General features: G+C 41.7%; 1 protein-coding gene across 1 annotated transcript in view; it reads left to right on the forward strand.

The window, feature by feature from the left end:
* The first annotated feature begins 1,373 nt into the window (after positions 1-1,373).
* ARHGAP28 (Rho GTPase activating protein 28) overlaps positions 1,374-12,883 on the forward strand; it is a 229,771-nt gene continuing 218,261 nt past the window's right edge. The window contains exon 1 of the mRNA XM_058692670.1: positions 1,374-1,647. The gene's annotated coding sequence lies outside the window, so the exon portion shown is untranslated. The remainder of the gene's footprint in view (positions 1,648-12,883) is intronic.

Here is a 12,883-nt window from a genome sequence, read left to right on the forward strand (position 1 = left end):
ATATATATATATATATATATATATATATAATATACGTATATTATATATATATATACACACATAATATAATATGTATATTATATTACATATTATATTAATATATAATATGTAATATAATATAATATAATATAATTATATTATATTAATTATTAATAATTATTATATTATATTATATTATATTAATATAATATAATATATTATTACAATATAATAATATGTATATTATATATATAATATATGTATATTATATATATATACACACATATATGGTACTGTACTATAGAGAGAGTACTGTATATATATATATATATATATATATATTTATAGGGAGAGAGTACTATACTAGTATGCATGTGTATATATATATTATATTTATAGTATCTACTAATGAGTGTCAAGAGTAGAGACAGAGATGCTGATATTGCAGAATTGTTTAGAGTTTGTGAGACACAGCCCCTTTTGCTCTGAGAGTTATTGAAGTTTTCCACTGCCTTTGAAATTCAAATTCCCAGAGCCTTCTGCTCAGCCCTGCTCTGACTAGCTCTTTTGAACTTAAGTGTCTTTCCTTGGCCTGTTAGCAAACCTCAGTCATGACCTTCTGGATACAAGTCCCTTTCCCTAAGAAGGAGGGGGCTTCACCACTGTTCCTTCCAGATTGGGTCTGGGAATGGAGAGGGATATAAATCTTGAGCTGGGTCTTTTAACCCCCAACCATGTCAAGGCGGTAGGGACTTTCTGTTTCGCACCACCAGTGCCCCTGGGGTATCTACTGTTCTACCGTTGGTGGTCCAGGAGCTGGGGAAAGTCTCTCAGTGCAGACAGGAATCTTTCCTGCTGGATCATCCGCTGCTTTGTGGTTTCTCAGGACAGGAGAAGGTGGTGCTCACTCAGACACTGACAGACAGTGGACACCAGGTGACTTCAAGCAATTCCCAGGGCTTTCTTGACACAAGCTGAACTAAGTACTAACATTGATTCTGCTCCTCCAACGCCACTTCTCCCCATATACAATCCTCTTTTGCAAGGGTAGTCGGCTCTATTCTCTTTACAGCTATTGTATATATTTATACATGCCATGCTCTGCTCCTTAGAGTATTTGTTTTTAATTCTTAAAATATATTCCCACCCTCTAAAAACAAAAAACCAAAGTATACTCTTGGCTTTCACCTATCAAACCTCTCAGTGCTAGACCCAACCCAGTTTGCTGACCCCGCCCCGGCCTGAGGATGCCCCGCCCCCACGCCGCAGACACGTGCAATGCGGGCGCTGTGGGAGAGCTTACACCACCTCTACTGCGCAGACTCAGAGTCGTGGGTTCGCCCTCCGGCCAGTAGGCTGAAGCTCTGCGCGTCCCATTCTCGGGGCGTCGTATTCCTGGTCCTCAGACTCCTCCAAGTCCTCGCCTCACCACGGTGGCCCAAACGGCGTGGCTCTGAAGGACTCTGCGCCGTGTTTTCCCGCTCTCTGTGTGCTTAAAGAGAGCGAACGGGCGGAGAGAACGGCGAATCTGCAGAACCCCGCGGGGCCGCATATTCCTTCAAGAGTCCGAGGAAGCCGACCCGAGGGACGGGCGCAGGGCTGGCTGTGGCGTGGTCGCTGCCGTCGCGCCCTCGGCCGGATCGTGTGACTCCTGAGACCCGGGACCCGGTGAGCAGGCGGACGGGTCGGGGGACGGTGGTACCCCGGCCGCCCCCGGGGCCAGACGGTGGTTCCCGCCTGTGGGTACCGTTCCTGCCAAGGACCGTTCAGGGCCTGGCAGTGCCCGGGCTTTGGTGCGGAGATCCCGGCGGGGCCGCGGCTGGTGGTGTGAGGGGCAGGCCGGGCTCCTGCAGTGGGGGTGGGGGGGGCTTGGAGTGAGGCTGGGCGTCCGTGATGCATCCAGGACGGAGGCTGGGGATTCAGGAAGAAGAGCCTCCTAAGGTTCTGGTGCTGCTGAGCCTTTGCTAGCTAGAAGGAGGGAATGGGGAGCCTGCTGTCCTTTGTCCCAGGTTTCGGAATCCTTGTGGCCTTTTAGGAGGGTGCTTCAGCTTTTGGTCTCAGGACTTCTTCACACAGTTAACATTACTGAGGACCAAAGAGCTTCTGTTCATATGGGTTTTATCTGTTATTATTTACTGTCAGAAATTAAAACAGGGAAAGTTTTAAATTTCAGTTTAGTTAAAACTCAGTGATGAACCCCTTACATGTTTTTTAAGTTTACTTATTTTGAGAAGGAGAGAGCACAAGTGGGAGAGGGGCAGAGAGAGAGAATGAGAGAGAACCCCAAGTAGGCTCCCAGCTAATAACCGGGAGCCTGCCTCCCAGGGGCCTCCGAGCTCAAGCTCCCCGTGGGGTTGCATCCCAGTTACCAAGAGATCATGACCTGAGCAGAAATCAAGAGTCCACCACCCAACTGACAACCAACGTGAGCTATCCAGGTGCCCTGTGAACCCCTTACATGTTAATATGTTTATGAAAAAATGACTTTACAAAACAAAGAGGGCACTGTTTTACATTTTTGCTTATCTTTTTAATATATTCTGTTTCCTTCAACATTCAGTCTGCTGTGATATCCCATGTCACGTAGTCTGGAAAACTTCACTGTACACTCCAGAGAGAATGAGATTGAAAAAGATAAGGAACATCTTGGTATTTTTTTAAAAGTGTTTACTTATTTATTTTGAGAGAGAGAGAGGGAGAGATGGAAGGAGGGAGGAGCAGAGAGAGAGAGAGGGAGACAGAGAATCCCGGGCAGACTCTGCACCCTCAGCACAGAGCAGGGTGCAGGGTGCAGGGTTCGAACCCATGGACTGTGAGATCATGACCTGAGTGGAAGAAACCAAGAGTTGGACGCTTAACCAACTGAGCCACCTAGGCACCCCACATCTCGGTATTATTAAAAATAACATATTGGTATTACAGACCCTTTGCAGACTGCCTGAAAAGGGTCCTTGGAACTCTAGGGTTCCCACTTTGAGAACCTCTGAATGAGGAAATTGGGAAGTGTCATCTGACCTCCACAGTGAAACAGACCAGGGTGTTTGAATTTATCTGCTGCCAGGAACATCCACCTAGAGATGAGGGTTTTCTGACAAATGATCCTTTTTAAAAAAAATGTTTATTTATTTTGAGAGAGAGAGAGAGAGAGAGAGAATGTGAGCAGGGGAGGGGCAGAGAGAGGGAGAGAGAGAATTCCAAGTAGGCCTCAAGTTGTCACCATAGAGCCAGACATGAGGCTCCATCTGTGAGATCATGACCTGAGTGGAAACAAGGGTCAGTTGCTCAACCCACTGTGCCACCCAGGTGCCCCTCCCCTCATCCTTTTGATAATATTGCTATAGGAAAACTAATTGCATCAGAATGATGTTTTTTTGAGATACATGGTTCCTAAGTTTTCATCCAGGGCAAGAAGCATTTAGCCTGGGATGAGAGGCTTTGGTTTCAGAATGCTCTGACAAGGGAGGAGTCATTTAGCCCACATAAATTCCTATTTTATTACGTATTCTTTTTTTGGAGGGATTATCATAGATTCTATGAAATGAAATTTCAATCACCTTAACTACTCCTTTTCGATGTCTCCTTTGCTGGCCCTTCCTCTACCTAAATGTGCAGAGGGGAGTGGAAAAAAGGGAATTCCATCCATGGTAATTTAAATGGGCTGAAAAAATTCCCAAAGTATAAGCAGGCATCTTTCCTGCTGGGCGATGGACAGCTTTCTGGGTGCAGTGAGCACCATTGGTAAGGCTTCTCAGTACAGGTGAATTTGCAGTGTCTCCAGTCTTCTCTTTTCATGCAGTTTCCCTAGATGATTTCACCCAATCCCATGTGTTTTTATCATAAGAACACATTATCCACCACCACTGCTTCTAATTTGAGTTACTGGCTCAAAATTTAGCTGTCTGAATAATATCTCCACTTTTATGTCTTGAGGACAACTCAAACTTAACAAAGCTAAAACTGAACTTTTGATCTTTCCCCTTGATGTATGCACGGCCTGCTTCTTCTGCAGTTTTCCCCCTCTTAGAAATTGACATCATATTCTCCTAAATTGCTTAGAATATAAATCTGGAAGTCATTCTTGAGATATACTCACTTGGACTTCTTATATCTCAATCTATCACCTAGTCTTAATTCATTTTGATTCCAAATTATATCTCTAGTACATTAGCTTTTTTACTGCTATTACCGTAAGTCTGAGTTTACCATCATTTTTTGCCTGGACTGCCCCAAAGCATCCTTCTTACTTATTCTCCTTACATCCACTTATATCACTGCCCCTCTCCAATCTGTCTCCAAATCTTTTAAAATCAGAAGTATGAATACATTGCTTCTCTGTCAGAAGTTTTACTGTGGCTACTCAATGTTTTTAGGCTGAAGTTCAAAGTTCTTAACAAGGACTCTAAGATAGCGTATGATCTGCCCCCTGTCTACTTCCCCAGCCTCTTCTCCCACCCCCTTTCTATATCACTCTTTATACTTCACCCGTAGTAGGTTTTATTCATTCAGCAGGCAACATTTATGATTGAGCATACAGTTTGTGCCAGATACTGTTCAGATACTGAGGATACAATGGTGAACAAAGTCAGGGACCCTATTCTGATGGAAATTGTACTCCAGAGTAGGGAATTAGGCTACAAACAACCATACCAATAAATGTCAAAGGTAGTTTCAGAGGGCAAAAATTCTACAAAGAAATAAAACGTAATGTGATAGAAAGTGACGACAGGCTACCTGGCACTGGGTGGTCAGGGAAGACTTCTCTGTGAAGCTGAGCTCAGAATGACAAGAAGAAGCCAGGTCAGCCTTGTGAGTATATGGGAACAGAACATTCCAAGGAGTGATGATAACAAAGATAAAAGCTCTGAGGCAGAAACAAGTTTGTTTATGAAATAGACCAGTGTGGCTGGCCCATGGTGAGGTAGCATATTAGTTTTCTATTACTGTTGTAACAAATTACCATCGTGGCTTAAACACACACACACACACACACACCACCACCACCACCACCACCACCACCACCAACAACAACAACAACACAGATTTACCATTTTACAGTTCTGGAAGTCAGAAGTCTGAATGGGTCTCAGTGGGCTAAAACCGAGGTGTCTGTAGCACTGCGTTCCTCTTTAAGGGAATGCTCTCAGGGAACATACATTTTCTTGCTTTTTCCAGCTTTTAGACGTTGCTCACACTGCTTGGCTCATGGCCCTCACCCTCTACTTTCAAAGCAATGTGGGGTGAGTCCTATATTGTGTTATGTTGATGACCTTGTTTCTGTCATCACATCTTATTTTCTGACTCTTCTGTCTCCTTGTTCTATTTTTAAGAACCCTTCTGATTACTGGGCTACCTAGAGAGTCCAGAATAATTTTGCATTTTAAGGTCAGTTGATTACAGTCTTAATTTCGCAACCTCAATTCCCCTTAGCTATATAAAGTAACATATTCACAAATTCCAAGGATTAGGGTGTAGATATCTTGTGGGAGAGACATTCCACCTACCACAGGTAGAAGAATGCAGAAGATGAGGACAAAGAAGTGGGTTTGGACCAGATTTTGAAAGGCTTGTAGGCTAAGTTAAGGAATTTGGATTTTATTCCAAGAAAGGGAAAGTCCTTGGTGGATTTCAAGCAGAGCAGTGGAGTGATCCGAATTGCATTTTAAAAGGAACATCTGTTTGCCATGTGGAATTGGATTTAAAGAGGGAAAGAATGGCAGCAGTGAGACTAGTTACGGAATATGTCATTTCTCTGCAGTTGGTTAGTTGGATTAGGGTGATAGCATTGAAGGTGGAGAGAAGTGAATGATTATAGGATGTATTTTAGAGATAAAAGCTTGCAAATATATTTACATGGAGGTAAAGGAAAGAGAAGAATGAGGGATGAGTCTCTCACTAAGGTGGAGAAGGCTAAAGGATAGCAGATTTGAGGAATTGGGAATCAATTTTTTGCCCATGTTAACTTTAAGAGCTACATTTGGTATTCAAGTGGAGATGTTGAGAAGGCAATTACGTGTAAGAGTCTGAATCTCAGTGGAAAATCAGGTCTAGAGGTATGTACTTGAGAGTTACAACCTAAGTGGGATTAAGGCCATGTGACTGGGTGACATCTTTTAAAGATACAAATATAGAAAAATAAAGGACCTAGGATTAAACTCTAGGGCTCCAATATTAATGGTGAGACAAAAGAGGAACCAGCAAAGAAAACAGAAGATGAGCCAAGAAATTGTTTTCGTTTTTTTCGTGAGGAAAGGGGGATGACTAGCAGTTTGAATGCCAGTGAGAGACAGGTGAAAGAGAAGTGCCTGTTGGATTTACAATATGGTGGTCATTGTTGACCTTAAGAACAGTTTGAGTGGAGTGGTGGAGATGGACACCTGAATGAAGAGTGTTAAAGAGAGAAACAGAAGTAAGAAAGTAGAGGTGACTGTTTTAGACAATTCATCTATATCCTGAAGTGTGTTATGTGCCATCCCAACTTGAGGCCATAGCACACTCTGTTTCCTCCGCCTGGTATCTTTTCCGCTTTGCTGCACCCTCCCCCACCACTATAGGTCCTTGTGAAGTTCACCCACATACTTCTTTAATTATAAGTATATAGTTATGCCCCCCCCCCCCATATACACACATGCACACACTTACTATACACATGCCAGATAGTAAACTCCACAAAGCTGGGATGATTTTGCTTTGGCTCATCGTCGTATTCATAGTATGTAGCTCAATGTCTAACATCTGGTAGTTTCTCAACATTCAACTCATTCATTGAGTCAGTGAATAAATTAATATTATGTTCTAGTACCTTGGATGAATGATATGGTCTAGTGGTGTTTTATTTTTTTCTGTAGTTCATTGTTTTCATGTGATACTTGGTAGCCATTCATGAAATCATATAATGATCTATCAGGAGCACTTTGATTAACAGCTAATAAGCATTTTGCCTGAAAAATAATTCAGCATCTTTTGCAACAGATTCTTGATAAAGAGCTTCAAAGGTCATTTTACTTTTGACATTAAAGAGCTACATGCTATTCCCAAAGGCTAGCATTCCCAGGGGATAACAGAAAGCTGTTCTAAAGGTATGGAATCTGTGTGTGTGTGTGTGTGTGTGTGTGTGTGTGTGTGTGTATGTGTGTGTGTTCACGCGCGTGTGCGTGTTAGTGTTTATTAGCTAGGTCACATTGGGAGGCCACTTAAACTTTCTGGGCCTTGGTGTCTTTATCTGTAAATTGGAGGTCATTGCCCTTATTTTGCCCACCAAACAGGGTAATTATAGTCAAATGAAATAAAATATGTGAGAACACTTTGAAAATTCAAAAGCACTATGAAAATCTAAAGTATTATTACCATTTTGATTCTCTTTCAATAGAACTCCTGTTACCCAAACAGAAAGATGAAAATACCCTCGTTTGCTTTCCTCCCTTTTAAATTTGGTGTCTTCTTAACGGGACTTACAGTAAGAGTAGATGGTATTAAACCTCTTATCGCTTGTTCAGGAGCCAGGTTCTCTAGCATTTTTATTTGGATCTTACTTGTACAGTAATACATTATCTGTCCCCTTTGTTCATTTACCTCTCGTGGAAAGAAAACAAGTCATTTGTTGACTTGGAATCTGTAGGCATAAAATGTGCCCTTCTTGTCTATTCAGAAATAGACACTCTAAAAACATGAAACTTGAGGTGTTTCTTCAAGGTGCTGTGGGATTCGAGGTGAAGAATTTGCAAAAGACCAATATTTCACCTAACAGAAATCTGTGAATATTAAAATGCCTTTGTGCTAAGAGGAATCCTTCTAATTTATCTACATAATATGTAAATATAGAGTAATTTTCACAAGCCATACAGAAGAATCCATTTTATTACTTACAGCTGTCCATTGCTGAATGTATGTGCATGTTAATACCATACTTAGTGCAGTGATTAGAGTTCTGAGGATGGAAATACATAGGCCTTGGTGCAAGTTTCAGCTTTGCTGCCTGCAAACCTGTGGTTGTGTGCAATTTATTAACCTCTCTAAATAACAGTTTCCTTATCGTTAAATAGGAATTTTTTCATAGAATGTTGTGAGGACTAAATGAAATAATATTGAAAAAATAATTTAGCTCATAGTAAGTGGTCAGTAAAGATTCAGGTTATTATATATACTATATATTATCACATTTATAATAAATGTAGTGTTAATACAACTATATTACTCAGAAATAAATTGTATCAATTAATATACACATACTATATTTTAGTGTTAATAATAAAATTAATATAATATTCACCTATTGGTATGTACTTTAAGTATCCTTCTATTCCAGGTTGAGTTGTGTTCCCCTTCCTCAGTTCTTAAGTTGAACTCCTTAACACTCAGCGCCTCAGAATGTGACTTTATTTGGAGATAACAGTCTTCACAGAGGTAATCAAGTTCAGATGAGGTCATAGGGTGGGCTTGCATCCAGTATGACTGGTGTCTTTATAAAAAGGGGACGTTTGAAAAATGATATGCACACAGGGAGCAGACCGTGTGAGGACGAAGGCAGAGATCAGGGTCACCACCTCTCTACAAGCCAAGGAATGACAAGATTGCTACCAAACCACCAGAAGCTAGGCATGAGGCATGAACACATTCTCCCTCACCACCCTCAGAAGGAACCAACCCTGCCAGGAACTTGATCTAAGACTTTTGGCCTCCAAAACCATGAGAAAAGAAATTTGTTTTGTTTAAGCCACTCAGTTTGTGGGACTTTGTTATAGCAGGCCTAGCAAACTAATATACTTGCCCACTGGAAAATGAGTGAGGGTAGTGAGATTTTAGGGGCTGTACACATAGGCAGGGGCACCAAGAACATTCTCCTGTACTTTCTTTCATTGTCCACTATTGAAATCCTCCTTATTCTTCCAGGTCTGATTCCAGAGCCATTTCCACCAATGAGACCTCCCCAGTCTTCTGGTCAGAAGCTATTGCTTCTCATTTGGTGCTCATAACAGAGAGAGGCAAGCATGGTTTATCCTTTCCCTCTATACTTCATTCCTCAAGGAAACTAGATTATCTCATGTAAGAATCACCCCTACCCATTTTCACCCCTGCTCCCTACCCATTCAATTCTAAGGGTTTTGAGAGTGAGGGGTGTATGTCATTCATTTGGGGTGTGTCAGTCCCATCCCCTATCAGCTAGTGTAGAGTACAGTGCTTACATAGAACATATAGAGTGGATGCTCAGTAAATATTTCAGCAATTGAACTGATTTTTCCTTCACTATTTCTTCATCTTTACTGCGCTGTGAGAGAACCTTTTAGAATGAGGGAGGAACTAAAGTTAGCTGGATAGGTAAGTACCTAAAATATGTCTTTTTGTTGTTCGGGTTTATGGAAAGGGAACTTGTGGCCAAAAACAGCTGGGGAGTATTAGGGAGTTTAGGGCACAGAGCCAAGCAAACTAAGTTTTCTCAGTTGAGGTGGGGGATAGGATTAGATTTATAGCCTTGAGAGCAGTTCAGGGCTGGAAGGCTGAGGTTGGTCAGGTTGGGAATCCTGGCTGTCACTGTGAGAGGGAAGGTAGAGTTACAGTGCCAAAATGTATTAGGGCTGGTGTTGTTTGGGTGTGGGGGAGGACAAGGGGCAAATGGCAGGGGAGCCAAAAGGTCACTTTTGTCCAGCTACTGGTCAGGAAGGAGGACCTGGGACTACAACAAGAGTGCATCTGTGATCTAGGTGCAAGTAGGTTTGAAGACAACATTTTCCAACCCAAAACACAACATGTGATGAGTGCAGATGAATGTGTCTAAACAGGAATACAGAATAATTGAAACTGGAGTGATTCAAGAGAATGTCTCATGCATGGTTGCTGTTGTTTCAGAAATGGTAATGGAGGTAGGCCTGAAGTGATGGTCTTCTCCTCGTTTCTGTCTTTTTTTTTCCCCTGGTCTATCCTGAATATTGCACTGAAATACATTTTCATTGTGTTTTTATCGTAAGAGCAGGCGAGTTGATTACATTATTGGTTCTTTATAACCTTCACTGGATTTTTTTCCCACTAATTTAAATACCCCCTTGCACTAAGATCTCCTAAGACCATTTAAAATTGTTTTATTATTTCCCACGATCAAGAGAAATTTTACTTTGCTTGGGGATATCCTATATCTGTCTTAATGGGTTAAGGAATTTTGCCTACCTCTTCCATTGTTCCTATAATGTCTAAATGAACAGGACTTACAAAGACCTTTTTTCATTAGATACTGCCTTCTAGCACGAAAATACCTGTATCACTAATCTCTTGAGTTTAAGTGAATTTCAATATATTTTTATTTGTAGGCAGTGCCAGCTTTCAGGGGTAGAGAATGCAGTTGAGAGGAGGAGGGGTGTGGTCAGCCACAGAGAGGTGTAAGATACTATCTCTGTCATTGTCCATTTTTTGACTTAATTGTAAAATAGACTGCCATAAGCTTGAATTATATGGTGATATAACTTTGTCTCTAATCTGTCTTCAAAGGTACAGATGATAGTCATGTTACATTTTACAAAATTTCTGCCATGGCATATTCACTGCCTTTCATATGTGTCTCCTGTGGGCATGTACTGGGAATGGGCTTATGTTTTCACCTTTGTACGCCCAAAATTCTGTCTTGGAGCAGTACTCTTCAATCTCTTATGAGCCAGCTTGCATGCTGTATTGAGGAGAGGTGAGCTTTTGGCAAATAAAATGATATGTGCTCATATAAGCCAATAAACCTGTGACTTTTTTTTAAGCTAATGAGTTTTTGCCATTATAATTTGTAGCAGATTGAGAAAATTTTCCCCATATATTTTTTTAACAGTTAGGGAACCATCTGTGAAGCATTGGAAAGAATTGTATGTTTAACTCAATGTACTTACTATTCTTAACTTCCCTTTGACCCTTGCTCTGAAGACTTTTATCTGGATTTTAAGAACATGTTCAAAGATATTTTAAAAATTGCCATATACTTAGGTTGACTTATCTGTTTGAAATGTGGCATTTGGCTATAAAGAAAAAGGGAGCCCGTATTGTGAACTGAAATGAGAGGGGTTGAATAGAGAGGTGACAGAGTATAGTAAATAGTCAAGCCTGTGTTCATATCCCAGCTCTGCCTCTTGCTAGCTATGTGACTTTGGACAACTTATTTAATCCCTCTGTGCCTCAGTTTCCTCGTTAATGAAACTTTATTATGAAAAACTTGACCTTGTTTTGGGACCTGGTCAACTCGAGATTAAAATAACTAAATCCATTTGGTCTGAAAAGCTCTTTACGTTCCCCAGGTCAGGTCAGAAAGGGCTGAGTACTGGGTCAACCTGGGTGACTCAGTCAGTTAAGCGGTTGAGCATCCGACTTCGCCTCAGTTCACAATCTCACAGTTTGTGGGTTTGAGCCCCGTGTCGGGCTCTGTGCTGACAGCTCAGAGCCTGGAGTTTGCTTTGGATTCTCTCTGTCTCTCTCTCTCTCTCTCTCTCATTCTCTGTCTGCCCCTACCCTGCTTGCGTTCTTTCTCTGTCTCTCAATTATGAATAAAAATGTTAAAAACATTTTTAAAAGAAAGGGCTGAGTACTACAGACCCTGTTGCCTGTGAAGTTTCTGAGTATTACTAGGCAAACTCTGAATGAGAGGCGGTAGTAGGAGAATATTTCACTTCTGCTTTTGTGACCCAGAGTGAATTGAGGCATCAGGCAGTCCTTCTCTGGAAGTTATGTGCTGTTGTTGGTATGTGTGTATAGGTGGTAGGGAGGGGGATTAAGAAAAACAACTATTTCTGGGGCACCTGGGTGGCTCAATCAGTTAAGTGTCCAAATTCAGCTCAGGTACATGATCTCACTGCGTAGGTTTGAGCCCCACATCAGGTTCTATGCAGACAGCTCAGAGCCTGGAGCCTGCTTCGGATTCTGTGTGTCGCTCTCCCTCTGCCCCTACCCTGCTCCCTCTCTCTCTGTCTCTCTGTCTCTCTCAAAGATAAATAAACATTAAAAAACAATTCTTTAAAAACAAAAAAAAGAAGGGGCACCTGGGTGGCTCAGTCGGTTAAGCATCTAGCTTCAGCTCAGGTCATGATCTCACAGTTCATGGGTTCAAGCCCTGCATCAGGCTCTGTGCTGACAGCTGCTTTGGATTCTATGTCCCCCTCTCTTTCTGTCCTTCCCCAGATTGCACTCTATCTGTCTCTCTCTCTCAGAAATAAACATTAAAAAAAAAAAAAAAAAAACTTTCTGAAAAGTAGCAGACATATACCATATGCACTTTGCTGTTTCCAATTAACGATATATGGTGGGCATCTCTCCATGGCAATAATGTAGAGGTATTCCTCCTTCCTTTTTATAGCTTCATAGTTTTCTGTGGGCTCACCCATTCTGCTATAGATGGGCACCTGGGTTATTCCCGTGTTTATGCTGTTACAAGTGGTGTAAAGAATAACCTTCTGTATATATCTTTTCATACTTTTGCCAGTATATCTTTTTTTTTTTTTTTTTTTTTAATTTTTTTTTCAACGTTTTTTATTTATTTTTGGGACAGAGAGAGACAGAGCATGAACGGGGGAGGGGCAGAGAGAGAGGGAGACACAGAATCGGAAACAGGCTCCAGGCTCCGAGCCATCAGCCCAGAGCCCGACGCGGGGCTCGAACTCACGGACCGCGAGATCGTGACCTGGCTGAAGTCGGACGCTTAACCGACTGCGCCACCCAGGCGCCCCTTGCCAGTATATCTTTGATTAAATTGTTAGATGTCAAATTGCTGAGTTAGAAAATAAATGCATAGTCGTGTTGCTAGAAGAGGCCGAATTCTCCCCCATTAGTGTACCATTTTGAATTCCTGTCAGCAGTATGTGAATGCCTGTTTCCCCAAGGTCTCATGAACATTTTTCAGATTTTTTTTATTTGTTGCCAGGTCCTATTAGGTCACTGTAGTTTAGTTTTC

Source organism: Neofelis nebulosa, chromosome 11 (genome assembly GCF_028018385.1).
Source record: "Neofelis nebulosa isolate mNeoNeb1 chromosome 11, mNeoNeb1.pri, whole genome shotgun sequence".
Classification (NCBI taxonomy): Eukaryota; Metazoa; Chordata; class Mammalia; order Carnivora; family Felidae; genus Neofelis; species Neofelis nebulosa.